At 39.7% G+C, this 16,088-nt stretch overlaps 1 protein-coding gene across 4 annotated transcripts in view; it reads right to left on the reverse strand.

Annotated features, from left to right (window-relative positions):
* tmprss15 (transmembrane serine protease 15) overlaps nucleotides 1–16,088 on the reverse strand; it is a 255,332-nt gene that overhangs the window by 217,588 nt on the left and 21,656 nt on the right. The gene's annotated exons all lie outside the window — the stretch shown is intronic.

The raw sequence follows: 16,088 nt of genomic DNA on the forward strand, positions 1-16,088 counted from the left end.
TTAACCTCTCATGTACAGCATTTGAGCTTTTAAATTTAAACTGTGTATTACAGCATGTTAATCATCAGTCATTAAAAAGTTGGTATATTTTATGAAAACAAGATTGCTCAGTTGGGCAAAAGTACACAACCTACCTTTATCATAAATATTTTAAATTTGCAGAAATATTTTACGCATCAAAGCCTTTATCGAAGACATTACTAATAGTATTAATAAGTATTAATAATGAATAACTTTGGACAAGCTGTAAACTCAAAGTATTATGCTGGTCCACATTCTTTCTAACCGTCATTTTAAATGAAAAGACTTTTATTTTCATCTTTAACAAACACCACAGCATTTCATTGATCTAACTAACGAGGACAGGACATTAGCTAGCCAATATGAGAAAGGAATAAATGACTTTTTTTGTTCATTTCTTTAGCACATTTGTACAAGCACTTGGAAACTGTCCAAGCCCTACTTTGTCAGGCATTTTCTTTTACTGTAACGGACGTAAAAACTCCCTTGCTTTTAACAGAGCGTTTCATAATTTCTAACAATGAAAATTATTTAAACTGCGACACTCATCATTCAACCAGAGCTCAAAATATCACAAGGATCCTCAAGAGCACAACAAAGACTGTATTAAAAGATACTTGTATCAGATACATGAGAATCCAAGCATTTTTATCTACGCTTTCTTATCTACGCTAAGAAGTAGTCTTTAAAATTTATCACACAGTAAAAAGTCAAATTTCTGGGGTGTCCGTATACCAAAGATTATGGTACCGCTTCAGAAGGGTGTCAGCCAGTCAGATTCCAGGACCGAAATTATCTGTTTTATAATCGAGAATATAATATGTAATCACGTATCTAAAGAAATTAATAATGATATTAATTTAAGGATCTAAATATCTAAATCTATGTATCTATATAGCTGGTAGTATTACTGTATTTCACTTTCTTTGTAAACATGTTTTGTTAACACCCGAATCGCAGGTGGATACTGTTTTTTGGTCTGTTATGGTCTGTAGCTCAAATCCTGCTTAACTAAAAATTAGACACAAGAAGAGTATTATTTGACAATGTTGTGAGGCTCTGGTGGAATTTCTCTGTAAACCGAAGAGTTATAAAGGAGACAGGTTGTGTATCGTTTCTTTTGACACTTGTAAAAAAAACATTCCAATGTTAATGCGACACGGAAGATAATGTGGTGTATTGGTCGTTAGTGAAAAGATTTAATCATTTAATCTCTTTACCGTGCACATTTTAATCCGCTTAGTATTGAATATTTATATGAAATTTTACCACTAAAGGGAAATTTTAGTAGCTAAGCATAAAACGCAGAGGAACATAATGAAGGTCATAAAGGTCATAAACGATATTAATTTAGGAACATAAACATATTATGTAAACTGTATGTTGCTGTTATTGGTATTTTAAAGAAAAAATACCCACCAATACTCAATATCTCCCTAAATATTTTAAGCACCAAAGTCTTACATGTGGTTGACCTTCCAACCATATTACTGTAATATCTGTATTGCTGTTTCAGTGTGTGTCATATGACTTACCTCAGTGGTGTCATGGTTTAAGCAACTGATTTACAGTATAAGCTTGAGGTTGGGTGTTCAAATCCAGCAATCGCTATGAGTTTTCTTTTAACAAAAACACTTCTTGGAAAAACTAAAATAGCAACTATTATGGACACTACAGTATATTGACATTTTTTATATTTCAAAATAACACATTCGTACTGTATGTAGAGTACACAGCGGTACCGCAGGTTGAACTGTAGGGCGCAAATCCACCTGAGCCCAAAAGCCCAACATTAAGTGCATTCGCCTGGCGCGGTGTGGTTTTCATCACTCTCTGCTGGAGTGCTGGCTGTGACGAATTAAACCGGTTTCACAGGTATTTTCAAAGTAGAAGGGGGCGAGTCTTCCAGCGAAAGACACCTCCCCCCCCCTCCAAAACCCCTTTGTTTTGCTTACAGTAGTACTTAAGTACAGTACAGTAAGTACAGTACTTACCTACGGTAGTACTTCTCGCATTAAGAAAGCTAGGTGTTAGCATAAATTATTAGTAATCAATAATATTAAATTTAGCACTGTAATAAATTGTGCTAATAATAAATTCTATTCTACTCTGAGAATGTAGAGGGGAGGAAGAATGCCCGTGGTCCTTTCACTGATAAACTTGTGTCAAGCTGTCAACAAAAACCAGTTGTCAAAAAAAAGTTTTTTTTTAAAAAAAAGTCAATTGTGTGTCCATAATATTGCTATTTTGCTATTGCTACAGTAATTGCTATTGCTACTGAGTCTCTGTGTGTTCAGTACATTTTTTGTGAACAAACCGGTTTTACAGGTATTTTCAATACCCAGCCACTGTTGTTTCATCAGTTGTTATCCTGTAAAGCGCTTTAAGAAGCCACCTTTAAAGATGCTATATAAAATAATGTTTATTATTATTATTATTAATATTGATCATATTTTTCCTCTCAGAACTTGTAAATTGTTGTTATTGTTGTTATCCTGTAAAGCGCTTTGAGAAGCATACTGTCCAGCATATTGTACTTCATTGCACTTTGACAGATCGTCTTATAATCACTTGTTGTTAGAATATCCTCCAAGAGGATATTCCCCCCAAGAGGATATAGAGGATATCCCCCAAGAGGTATCCAGGTAACAGTGAAACGGGCGTACAGTCTGGGGAGATCGCCCATTTTCCATGTAAATAGTTCCCTGGTTCCGCACTCCTTGGTGTCTCTCTGTCTCTGTCTCTGTCTCTCTCTCTCGGGCCCGCACCCTTGGCGGGCTTGTCTTGTGTCTTTCTCTCATCTGGGCGTGGGAGTGCTGCTGGCGGGTGGTGACGGAAAAGAAATAAAGCGTAGTTTTTAACTCCACAAGTTTGAGTCTCTGTGTTCGTCCTCAACAAACCCAAATTCATTACATTGGTGTCAGTAGCGGGAGGATGGACAGTGAACGACCGATGATGTCGGACTCAGAGAAGCGCCAGTTCCCCCAGCCCCAGGGACTCCGGAGGCCGTCGGGAAATGGGAACGGGGCGGCCTAAAGGGGGGAAGGCCGCCCTTGAGCGACGTTACCCCCATTCCGGAAAGCCAGAAGGAGCGCTTCACCCCGCTTGCTGTGGGAAGAGTTGGCCACAGCCGGGGCTTATTCCTTCCCTGCCTCACCGAGGGCAGACCCTGCCAGGCCCTCGTCGACACCGGTTCGACCATCATCCAGCTGCGGCCTGGTGTCCTGCCGGGCACCGAGGCAGCCGGACCCCCAGGGCGCTCACCGTCCACTTTGGGACTGCGAGGGTGAAACACACCCCTTCTACCTTGCCCCAGTCCGCGAGGACTGTATCCTGGGGTTGGACTGGTGAGCGCCCTGGGGGTCCGGCTGCCTCGGTGCCCGGCAGGACACCAGGCCGCAGCAGGGTGATGTTCGAACCGGTGTCAACGAGGACCTGGCAGTGTCTGCGGACCCTGTGCCCCCTCTCCCCACAGCAGTGGCAGATGACCAGCCGTCGTCGCTCCCCCTGCATCACCACACTGGCCGTCTCCTCCTCCCTATCTGATTCCCCATGCGCCCCTCCATTGGTGCCCACGAATACGGCATCAGCCTGCTCAGCAAGGGCCTGCTCCAAGGGGAACGGCGCGGCCAGCATCAGTTGGCGCCAGGGCCCAGAGGAATGCCTGGAGCGCTATCTCCCGGTGGGCCTCCTCCGGGAGAGTAGCGTAACCCTGGCGGGCTAAGTAGGCCACGTCTGCGGCAACCGGACCCAGTAGCTCTTCCTCTAGGCAGCAGCGTTGGGCCAACCTTGCCCACAGTAGTCCCGGCGCCTCCCCTCTCCTGCCAAAACGCCTCCGGAGGGCCAACGCCAACGCCGCGTAGTTGTACCGCTGGTTCCCGGGTACATCCAGCAACGCCTGGCAGGCCTTCCCCTCCAGGACTGCGGCGAGGTGGCCCGCCATCTCCACCTGAGACCAGCCGTTTGCCCAGGCCGCCATCTGGAACTGGGCCTCAAACATTGGCCATGGGACCTCCCCATTATAACTGTCCATCCTCCCGCTTCTGACACCAATGTAATGAATTTGGGTTAGTTGAGGACGAACACAGAGACTCAGACTTGTGGAGTTAAAAACTGCGCTTTATTTCTTCTCCATCACCACCCGCCAGCAGCACTCCCGCGCCCAGATGAGAGAGAGACACAAGACAAGCCCGCCAAGAGCGCGGGCCCGAAAGAGAGAGAGAGAGAGAGAGAGAGAGAGAGAGAGAGAGAGAACACCAAGGGGTGCGGAACCAGGGAACTATTTACATGGAAAACGGGCAATCTCCCCAGACTTAATGCCCATTTAACTGTTACCTGGATACCTCTTGGGGGATATCCTCTATATCCTCTTGAGGGATATTCTAACAACAAGTGATTATAAGACGATCTGTCAAAGTGCAATGATATACAATATACTGGACAGTATGCTTCTCAAAGTGCTTTACGGGATAACAACAATAACAACAACAATTTTACAAGTTCTGGGAGGAAGAATATCATCAATATTAATAATAATAATAAACTTTATTTTATATAGTGCCTTTAAAGGTGGCTTTTTTTAAAAAAAATTTAAATGTATTTGCATTTGCACACAGAGCAGTGTTTACTTGAACATGGAGATGCCATACTGAATAATTCCTGCACACAATCATTGCAGCGGAATTTGCATCATTTGGCAGGGCTATGATTCATACAAGTGGTGGTGGATTTGGAGACAAAATGTATTTACATTGGGTTGCTGTAAGTGGAGCACTAATAAGCCCAAAGCTCTACTTATTATTTTACAAGAGAATGCACCTAACAAGCTGAACAGTATGCTTCTCAAAGCGCTTTACAGGATAACAATAACAACAATTTACAAGTTCTGGGAGGAAAAATATGATCAATATTAATAATAATAATAATAATAATAAACTTTATTTTATATAGCGCCGTTAAAAGTGGCTCCTCAAAGCGCTTTACAGGATAACAACCGATGAAACAACAGTGGTTGGGTGCTGAGAATACCTGTGAAACTGGTTTGTTTACAATGTACTGTAGACACAGAGTGTTACACCAATGCGTTAGCATGTTAAAGCGATTCCATTGAGGAGCCGGGCGCGATTATTGTTTTGTTCCTTGATTTTCTGATCTGCAAGGCGATTTGGCTGCAGCGAATGTGAATTCTGTCTAAAAAAATAAAAGTATTTTAATCAAGATTCCCTTATAAAATCAACGTGAAACTAAAAATAAGATGCAATCTACAGACATTCACAACATAAACATATCTTAACACATTTACATATATTGTTAAATTATTACTTTAAATATATACTTTAAGTTACTGAAACAGCCAGTTAATAAAATCGTTGCAATTTTGTTCTTGTTTGGAGGTGGGGATATTCTGACCACAATTGATTTAAAGACATTCTGTCAAAGTGCAATGAAATACAATATTACGCTGGGTAAACGTTCCGAGGCCAAATTCTTCAGTGACAGGGGTACCTTTAAAGCGCAGATGACGGCACCGAAAATTTTTGTTGCGCCCTCTCTTTAAAGCCCTGGCCAAATACGAAGACAGTACGTACAGTTATAATTCAAACTGAATTAAAAACTACACATCCCAGTTACCATGGTGGTGCTTGTGGTCATTACATTTAACCAATGAAACAGGGCGAAAAATCATTCACATGACTTTGGGGTTGAGTTTAGAAAGCTTAACCTATCAGCAACAAAGCGAAATCTACACGATAGGCTACCTCATACTGTCAGTTACACGACTGTGTATGTCGCTTAAACCACTCCTATTTGGCATTTTAGTTATGGAGGCGGGAAGACGCCCCCCCCACCACCCTCTGGGTGCCTGACTTGTCGCCATCTTTAACCGTTACGTGTACGAATCGCAATAGGTACAGATGCAGCCATTCAAAATGCGCGGGCGATACCGCATTATTTTCCGGTATGCTGTACGCAGTCTACCGCAAGTTACCGGTAAATACCGCAAGTTACCGGTAAATACCGCTAGCAAAATAATGGTATCCGGAATTTCCGCAAGGTGGAGCTAATAAAGCTCAACCTCTCATGTTTGAGCTGTAGCCATCAAAGTCTTTAACGAAGATATTAATAATAGTATTAATAATAAATGACCTTGGACAAGCTGTAAACTCAAAGTATTGCCCTGGTCCACATTCTTTTTTTCATTGACCGTCTTTGTAAAAGTAACACCACAGCATTTCGCAATCATGCATTTTTTTCCAATCATGCAAAGTACAGTAATTTTTGAGAATCGATTCACCATGCCTTACACATGCTCATAAAAGAGATTGATTTAGGAACATAAACATATTACCGTATGCAAACTGTACTGTATACAATATGTATATGTATATTTAATGTCTTAACTGTGCCCATTTAAGTATTGACTATTCATATCTAATTTTACCACTGAAGGGAAATCTTAGTAGCTGAGCATAAAAAGAATAGGAGCATACTGCAACGCGTGTGAAGGCCATAAACGATATTAATTTTGGAACATAAACATACAGTATATGGCTGGTCTCGGTACTTTAAAGAAAACATACATGAAACATGGTTTCATTATGACCAGAATCTGTCTTGAGATATTTTTAACTTGATTTACAGTATTTGAGAGGTATGTCTTAACACCGATACTACAGTGCTTAAGTACTGCTCACGTATATGTTTCTAGGTTTATATTATGCATTTCATACGGTCAAATTACTTTTGAGCAACTGATAAGAAGCGCGAAACGGTATGCGTTTTACTTTCGTTTCGTGCTGGGACTGTGCTGTTAGTTTCCTGACTCCCATGTCACATGGTCTGTGATTGAAACCTGTAATACCGGTTTAATTCGTCACAGCCAGCACTCCGGTTGTAAAGTAGAAGCAGGCGAGATTTCCAGCGAAAAACACCTCCCCCTTCTTCAGGTGTGAGGGTCTTCTGCTCAGAATGAAACGCTAAAATGTAATGTAGGCTCTGAATGGGTTCAATTGTGATTTGGGCTTGATTAAGGTCGCTGCCTTTCATCTAAAACCCTACTTGAATCCTTCTAAACTAAAAATCAGTGTTTGTGAGTTCTAAATAAAGAGGTATCCAGGTAACAGTGAAACGGGCGGACAGTCTGGGGAGATCGCCCGTTTTCCATGTAAATAGTTCCCTGGTTCCGCACCCCTTGGTGTTTCTCTCGCTCTCTCTCGGGTCACCTGATCATTAGCTCCAAAGATTTGAGTGCTTTGTGTATATTCTAATGGTAGTGGGGGCAGGGTGTGTGGGAACAGGTTTGGTTGAAATTGCATTGGAGATCTATGTTCTTCACACCTGAAACATTTTCTATGAAAGCATTTTCTTCGCAGTTTAACCGATCTTGTTACAGCATGTTACAGTTTACTATTATTAACCATATTAATTTTAAGTGCTTAATGTTAAATCTTGTAAAAATATATTTTCATTGTTCAAATATACATTAAGTCTGACTATCATATAATAAGTTAAATACAAAACTAAAGAAAAAATAGGGTTAAATATAATTCAAAATATTTTGCTAACAATGTTAACTGTTTATGAATAATAAAATGTATTAGCTAAGGAGTAGGATGGCACAGTTGTTAGTATGTTTTTTGTTTTGTTTTTTTTTCATAAATACAACAGTAGTACCTGATGTCTCAGTGGCTTTCAAAATTAAATTATGCATGCAAACCTGTGAACTAGAAAGATAACTAAGATACCCATCCATTTATAATGGTGGCAAAGTGGTTAGCATTGCTATCTTGCAGCATTGGGGTCCTAGGTTCAATTCCTGCCATCCTGTGTGTGTGGGGTTTACATGTTCTCTCTGGGTTACATGGTTTTTCTCCATATGTGTGATATGACTCCCTCTCGCATTCCAAAACATACTGGTAAGTTAATTGGTTTATGGGAAAACTGGCCCTGGTGTGTGTGTGTTTGTGTCTGTCTGTCCTGTGATGGACTGGCGCTATGTCCAGGGTGTATTCTGCCTTGTGTCCGTTGCTTACTGGGATAGGCTCCAAATCCTCTGTACTGGATAAAGAGATTAGAAATGGAAGTAAAGGCACTGTGTGGATGGAACTATACACAGTGTTAGAAACCCACTATGAAATGGCAGCATCTCACTGAGAATAAAATATTTTATAGTGCTGGCTTAAGGAAACAGCCTTTCCACCTCTCTTGCACATCAGTATCCATACCTAGTTATTTAAACAAATTGCCTCTAATTATAAACATCTTAATATGCTGGCTCTGTGGATCCGCAACAGCTATGTTTGCCCATTCCTTCAATTCATGTGCATCCAACACACAGTTCAATGCCAGCAACTACACATAATCTAAAATACAATCCTTATTTCAGTATCTATGTAAACATATAGTCTGTTAACTTCATCATCTTCATCAAAAGTATGCCTAACCCCATTAGGAAGTGTTCTTGTTATAAGTGTATTCCTCAGCTTTCCCCAAATTATCTTCTTCTTGCCAACATCTCTAGTCTTTTATCCTGCAATAACTCAGCCAACACTTAAATCTCCAAAAGCTGCTTGTGTTAATTTCTTTAAATCACAAATATCATGTGTAAATACTGGCCATGTAATACTCTGCATTGTGGAATAATAGTTTATTTTAAAGGGAACTAGAGAAACTAAGAACTAGAGAAATCAAGAAAGGCTTTTTTTCTAGAATTAATAAATGCACATCCTGTTCACTGGGGAAATTAAATCCACACTGAGCAATCTTCAATATGTTCAGAATATGACAGCAAGAATCCTATCAGGGATGCATTACACCTGTTTTCAAGTCCTTGCACTGGTTACCTATCAGATTTCGAGTCAACTTAAAAATCCTTATCCTCCTTATATACTGTCCTACAACTGTTATTATTGATCTCCGAATTATTGTACTTGACATGACTTCATTCAGCCTTTCCTGAACGTCTATGACAGGCAGAGAGAGTGCTGTTTCTGGTGCGATCTTTTACAGCTGACATTTCACTGTTTTAAACGAACAAGAAATTAGATTGCTCATAAATCACTTATTATATATAAACACAGCGTAATTGCCCTCCGAAAATCTTCTTTTTCTTGTTCGTTTTAGAGACCTTGATCGAAACTGATTTTAGATGTCAGAAAGGATTTATTTTCTCTGTATTTCCTACATTGCTTTGTCGAGATTTTAACTTTATATCTAACTTTATATCTAGGCTCAGATTTCAACTATAAATCGTACAGTAATTAATAGCAGTAAATACTGATGTTTATACATAAAAAAGTCATGCCTTGGAGTATAGACCCCCAAAGGAATGCCATAGACTCAAACTGCAAAATAAACACATACAGAAAGAAAGTATTTGTATTGTAATTGCAAATCCTGGTACTGTATGAGTGATTGGTATGACTTTCCTCATTACAAATCTCTTATTAGAATTTAAATTTCTCTGTAACTCCAGGTCAGAACAGAGAAAATGTAACTGCCTTAAGGAGTTTACGATTATGAAAAATAGAAGGATAAGCATGATACGTATGTCTTCTGTCATTTTCTAAGTCATGTTACTGAGCACCAAATCTTATTGAGAATATGAATCCATTTAAGGTTTATACCATTAAAGTAACGGTTTATTCCATGCTGAAAATGTTTGTACCAGACTTTTTTGAGGCCTGTTTAATTGTGTCTGAAGTCTGATGTTGTAAATTTTATTGTTAAAAAGATCCATGAAAATGTCACTACTAAAGTTAGCTGGTACTGTTGGTACTGTAAGTGGCAAGTAGAGCTCATATTTTAGATTTTGTGTAGTTGCTAGCGTTGAACTGTGTGTTGGATGCACATGAATTGAAGGAATGGGCAAACATAGCTGATGCGGATCCACAGAGCCAGCATATTAAGATGTTTATAATTAGAGGCAATTTGTTTAAATAACTAGGTATGGATACTGATGTGCAAGAGAGGTGGAAAGGCTGTTTCCTTAAGCCAGCAGTATAAAATGTTTTATTCTCAGTGAGATGCTGCCATTTCATAGTGGGTTTCTAACACTGTGTATAGTTCCATCCACACAGTGCCTTTACTTCCATCCATTTCTAATCTCTTTATCCAGTACAGAGGATTTGGAGCCTATCCCAGTAAGCGACGGACACAAGGCAGAATACACCCTGGACATAGCGCCAGTCCATCACAGGACAGACAGACACAAACACACACACACCAAGGCCAGTTTAAATCTAACCTCAGAACCTTTCTTTTCAGAAGACTTAGTGTCTGTATCTGCTTCATTTTCTAATTTTGGTAGCACCTCTAACTGCTTGTCTTTCTTATATGCATTTACTTTGTAATCTGTGGTCCTTTTATCTGTTTTTACATCTACTGTATTGCTTTGAGATGCCACCTTTAATGGTGATATATCAAATAAAGTTTTTTATTATTGTTATAGGGAAACATGATCAGATTGTCCCTGGTTCAGAAAAAAAGATCTAAAGTATACTAGTTTGTCACTCTTCTCATTCCCTTTGCTAAATGACTTTTCATACTAATCTGATCAATCTAACTGCCAGTTTTCTGTGCTTTCTCTATCCTGCTAGATTTGCAATTATTCTGAAAATTTTCATCTTGAAATAACTCATTTCTAAATACCTTTTTCACTGTTAACATCTTGCAGCAACTCTGCGACAAAATATACACTCTGACAGTTCATCCTGCTACCAACATTAAATAAAACAAATCTTAAGATTTCTATATTTATGTCTTTATTTAGTGGTTTCATTAGTGACAAAGGCTAAACTTTCTTGGAAAAATGTCTTTTATGTGTTGTGGAAAAAACTGACTTGCTTTAACAAAATATGTTTACAAATCCTTTCACCTGGCATTTTCGTAGTTAGAATTTATGGAACGCTCTGTTAAAAGCAAGGGAGTTTTTATGTCCGTTGCAGTTCTTTTGCAACATGAATATAATTATATCGTTATTAATTTCTTGAGATACGCGATTCCATATTATATTCCCTTTTAATCAAATTCTAAAAGTATGCTTGTTGACTCTGGTATCGTGTTAGTTAAAGACTTCGATGCTTAAAATGTTTAGGGAGAAATGGAATACTGGTGTATTTTTTTCTTTAAAGTACCAAGACCAGCCATATACTGTATGTTTATGTTCCAAAATTAATATCGTTTATGGCCTTCACACGCGTTGCAGTATGCTCCTATTCTTTTTATGCTCAGGCACTAAGTAAAAGGAGATGCTTCATATTGCTTGACTAATTTTAAAAACTAAGTTAGAAATGCAGACGCTCCCTCGGTGCGCTGCTCTGGTGCGCCGGCTCTTACACAGTGCCTGTCTGCCGTAAGCGTTACAATATACATACCCAACACTGCTTGTACCCATCTGTCATGCAAATAAAACACCTTGAATTGAATTGAATTGAGGGGAGAGGGGGGGAATACTAAAGCCAATACTGGCTCAATACCCTCAATGGGCTTTGACGTGCTAATGCGTTGGTTTAACAGTCCGGGTGTGGCAGGCTTCCAATGTCAACTCGACTCGATTGGAAGACAATGAACGTATTTTGTGATATTTAGAAATATAAATTTGTTTGGTGCGAGTGAGGTTTTATTTAATCTCTGACCAAGGGAAACGTTTCATTTTTTCAAAGAAATGTTTGTTAAAAAATAAAGTCATAGTTCTATGGGATTCAATCACAGACCATGTGACATGGGAGTCAGGAAACTAGTGTAACACACAGCGCCACCAGATTGAATAACGCAATAAAAACGCTATAAAATAATGTGACTAGGCACAGAAAAAGTTTACAGCACAGTACAATAATAAATGCTGACCATGACTTTAGAAGCATAAATTACCTTACACTCAATTTAAACACAAGCTGTCTTTCTGTATGAACCTCTAAGCTGGTTCATACAGAAAATGTAGAAATGCATTAGCCTGATTATGATTAAAAAACACATAATTAAACACGCGTTTGCGATTTAAATCAGAACACGATTTAAATCAATATAAATGTTTATATTGAAACGCATACTGTCCAGCCTCCATTTCTCTATAAAAATTTACTCTGTTGCACACACACACACACAATAGAAGCAGGAACCGCTGTCAGAAGGGAAGATATGTTCAAAATATCGCAAATATCGATCATGTTGCGATATTTTGAAATATAAAAGTCAATTGATTGTCCATAATATCGCTATTCTATTTTTTCGAAGAAATGTTTGTTAAAAGAAGAGTCCGGCACCAGCTGGATTCGAACACACAACCTGCCAGTTGGTAGTCATGCACCTAGACCAGTCGGCTACGAGACAGCTCGCATGAACAGGCAGGCGAAACAGCCCTACACAGCCCTGTCGCAGCACACGAATACCGTTATTAAATTCTTTAGATACGCGATTCCATATTATATTCCCTTTTAATCAAATTCTAAAAGTATGCTTGTTGACTCCGGTATCACGTTAGTTAAAGACTTCAAAGCTTAAAATGTTTAGGGAGAAATGGAATACTGGTGTGTATTTTTTTTCTTTAAAGTACCAAGACCAGCTATATACTGTATGTTTATGTTCCAAAATTAATATCGTTTATGGCCTTCACACGCGTTACAGTATGCTCCTATTCTTTTTATGCTCAGCTACTAAGATTTCCCTTCAGTGGTAAAATTCAATATCTACAACGGGCACAGCAAAGACGTTTACTGTAAGTCTTTCTACGACAGACCAACGGACCACGAGTGCCCCTGTTGGTCAACCAATCACGTACTGCGGTTCCACGCGTCATCTTGCGTCACACTGAGCGACGCCACCTGCGGTACGTGTCTGTGACGCGCACTTTGAATGGCTGCATCTGTAGAGATACGTACCAAAAAAAGTTCATCCCAGCTACAATACATATATATTTTTTATATATTTTTGTGGTAAGAGGTAGCAAAACATCAGTATTTACTGCTAGTAATAAGTGTACGATTAATAGTTGAAATCTGAGCCTAAATATAAAGTTAAAATCTCGACAAACAAAGCAATGTAGGAAATGGGCACACAGAAATAACAGCGAGAAAATAAATCCGTTCTGACACCTCAAATCAGTTTTGATCAAGGTTTCCAAAACGAACAAGAAAAAGAGCATTTTCAGAGAGCAATTACGCTGTGTTTATGTAGAATAAGTGATTAGATTTCTGAGCAATCTAATTTCTTATTAGTTTAAAACAGTAAAATGTCAGCTGCAAAAGATCACCCATTTTTCGCGCATTAAAAGTGATTATTAACTCTTGAAATCTGTTTTTATAGGTTTTAAAGTCATGCAATGTCTGCCTGTGTTGCCCAGTTTCTATGGCCAGGCTGTGGTCACTGAGCCTGTACTTTGTCAGGGTCTGTTTCTTTTTGTTGTTTCTTATCTTGGTCAAATATTCGGCTAGTGTGTATTGTCTGTTTAGGGTTCTGTAACATTCCAGTTTATGTTGTGTTTGTGTGTGTGTGTCCCAGTGTGTGAGATATTGTTGTTTGATATGTGCTGTGATGTGCTTGAGTCTGAGTTGTGGTGCTCTGGCAGTGCTGTCCTGATGCTGGTAAGTGTCGGTGTGGCTTAGGCCAGTGAGCCTCAGGACCAGCTGGCTCAGGGGGCTCTGTTTTGGGCTCAGCTCTTGGCTCAGCAGGGCTTTGTGGTGGTAGGAATTTTGGTCGCTGTTTTTTAGGTGTAGCCAATATTTAAATATTCTTTTCTGTATGTTTATCAATAGTGGGTACTGGCCTAATTCGGCCCTGCATCCGTTGTTAGGTGTTTTTCTCTGCACACGGAGGATGTTTCTACAGATCTCCATGTGCAGAGTTTCTGTGGGGTGTTTGTCCCATTGAGTGTAATCCTGGTCTGTGAGGGGACCCCACACTTTACTGCTGTATAGGGCAATGGGTTGGATTACATTTTTAAATATTTTGAGCCAGATTCTTGTTGGTGGATTGATGTTGAAGAGCCTCCTTCTTATTGCGTAGAAAGCCCTGAGTGCCTTCTCCCTCAGTGCCTTCACTGCCAGGTCACAACTTCCAAATGAGCTGATGGTATATGTGATATGCCGAGATATGTGTAGCTGGATGAGTGCTCCAATGTGTTGTTGTTAAGTGTGAATTTGTACCTGTTTCCCTGAGGTCTGGCTTTTTTCTGGAAAACCATAACTGGTCTTGTCCAGATTGACTGTCAGCGCCCAGGTCTGACAGTGCTGCTCCAGCAGTGCCAGGTTCTGCTGCAGCCCCTGTTCTGTGGGCGACAGCAGGACCAGGTCGTCTGCATAGAGCAGGAACTTGATTTCTGTGTCGTGTAGTGTGAGACCAGGAGCCGCAGACTGTTCCAACATTCCTGCTAATTCGTTGATATAGATATTAAACAGTGTTAGGCTCAGGCTGCAGGTCTGCAGGCCTGGGCTCAGGCTGCAGCCCTGTCTCACGCCAGGGTCCCACGGCCAGTGGTGGTGATGTAATTAATAAATCTTTAATAACCAGTGAAATCCAGGAAACACTCGATGTCCTTTTTGAACTTTGGAAGGGAAACACAGAAAGCCTTAAAACCTGTTAAGTTCCCTAAAGCTTTCTCAGTCAAGTATGAAAGTTTACCCACACACCCTGCCCCTGACCCTGTTTTGCATCAGGGAAGACGAATACGAACCTATTTCCCTTTGAAACTCATCAAAAAAGACACACTCACCTGAGCTTGCACAACTATAACTAAAACAACTAAGACCTCTTCACTGTGTGAAAATACAACCTTTATAAGTTTATGCAGGTAAATAATTGCTATTAGGAATGATTTTTTAATCTATCAATATTAGATTAAAAAAACACATTGCTCGACGTTAGAAAGCATCTTGCATTACATTGCTTGAAAAATAATTTTATTTCGAGACTGGATAAGTAATTCAAGTGTTTTTTAACTTCCTAAAAAACAAGCCAAGCTTGTCATCTTTACAAGGCATGTTAAGAGAAGAAATCATGTTTTTGGATGTTGATGTAATGTGATTGGAAGACAGCAAGTGAGGTAAAAAAATATGTCTTTTTCACATTATCTGGCGATAATGCTGAAAAAAAGAAGAAAGAAAACACATTCCATAAGAATCAGCGCCTTTAAAGGTGGCTTCTCAAAGCGCCTTACAGGATAAAAACAACAATAACAACAACAACATTGTATTTCATTGCACTTTGACAGATCATCTTTAAATCAATTGTTGATTTAAAGTTTGACAGTAAATGTTTATATTGTAACGCATACAGCCTCCATTTCTTTATAAAAATTTAAAAAATCATTTGCGCAGCCTAAGAGGACAGCTGACACTCCTCCATACACTCAAGTGAAAAATTAATAATGCCAATGTAAACGTAGTATTTACAATTTGTTGATAATAAAAATGTTAAGTTCTCTAAAGCTTTGTGACGAGGAAGTCGTGGTCAAACAGCATGCCGCCCCATATATCAGGGAGCACTTTGGATCAAGGCACCGTCTCTTTCAAGACAACAATCCGAAACACACAGCAGCAAGGGCGAGGCTTATAGCAGAAGGAGTGAACTGGGTGAAAACTCCAGCCGAATCTCCAGATTTAAATCCAATAGAGATGTTATGGCATTCGCTGAAAGACTATGTTCGGAAAACTGCTAAACCCAGCACAAAGCAAGAACTTATCACTGTCAATATAATGCCAATAATATTAACTATTTTAGTTTTTCGAATAAATTTTTATTTGTTAAAAGAAAACTGATGGCACTAGCTGGATTTGAACAGCCAACCTCTCGCTTAGAAGTCGGACACTTACAGATGCAGCCATTCAAAGTGCGCGTTACAGACATGTACCTCAGGTGGCGTCGCTCAGTGTGACGCAAGATGACGCATGGCACCGCAGTACGTGATTGGTTGACCAACAGGGGCACTCGTGGTCCGTTGGTCTGTCGTAGAAAGACTTACAGTAAACGTCTTTGCTGTGCCCGTTGTAGATATTGAATTTTACCACTGAAGGGAAATCTTAGTAGCTGAGCATAAAAAGAATAGGAGCATACTGTAACGCGTGTGAAGGCCA

This window comes from Atractosteus spatula, chromosome 7, assembly GCF_055471065.1.
Source record: "Atractosteus spatula isolate fAtrSpa1 chromosome 7, fAtrSpa1.hap1, whole genome shotgun sequence".
Lineage (NCBI taxonomy): Eukaryota > Metazoa > Chordata > Actinopteri > Semionotiformes > Lepisosteidae > Atractosteus > Atractosteus spatula.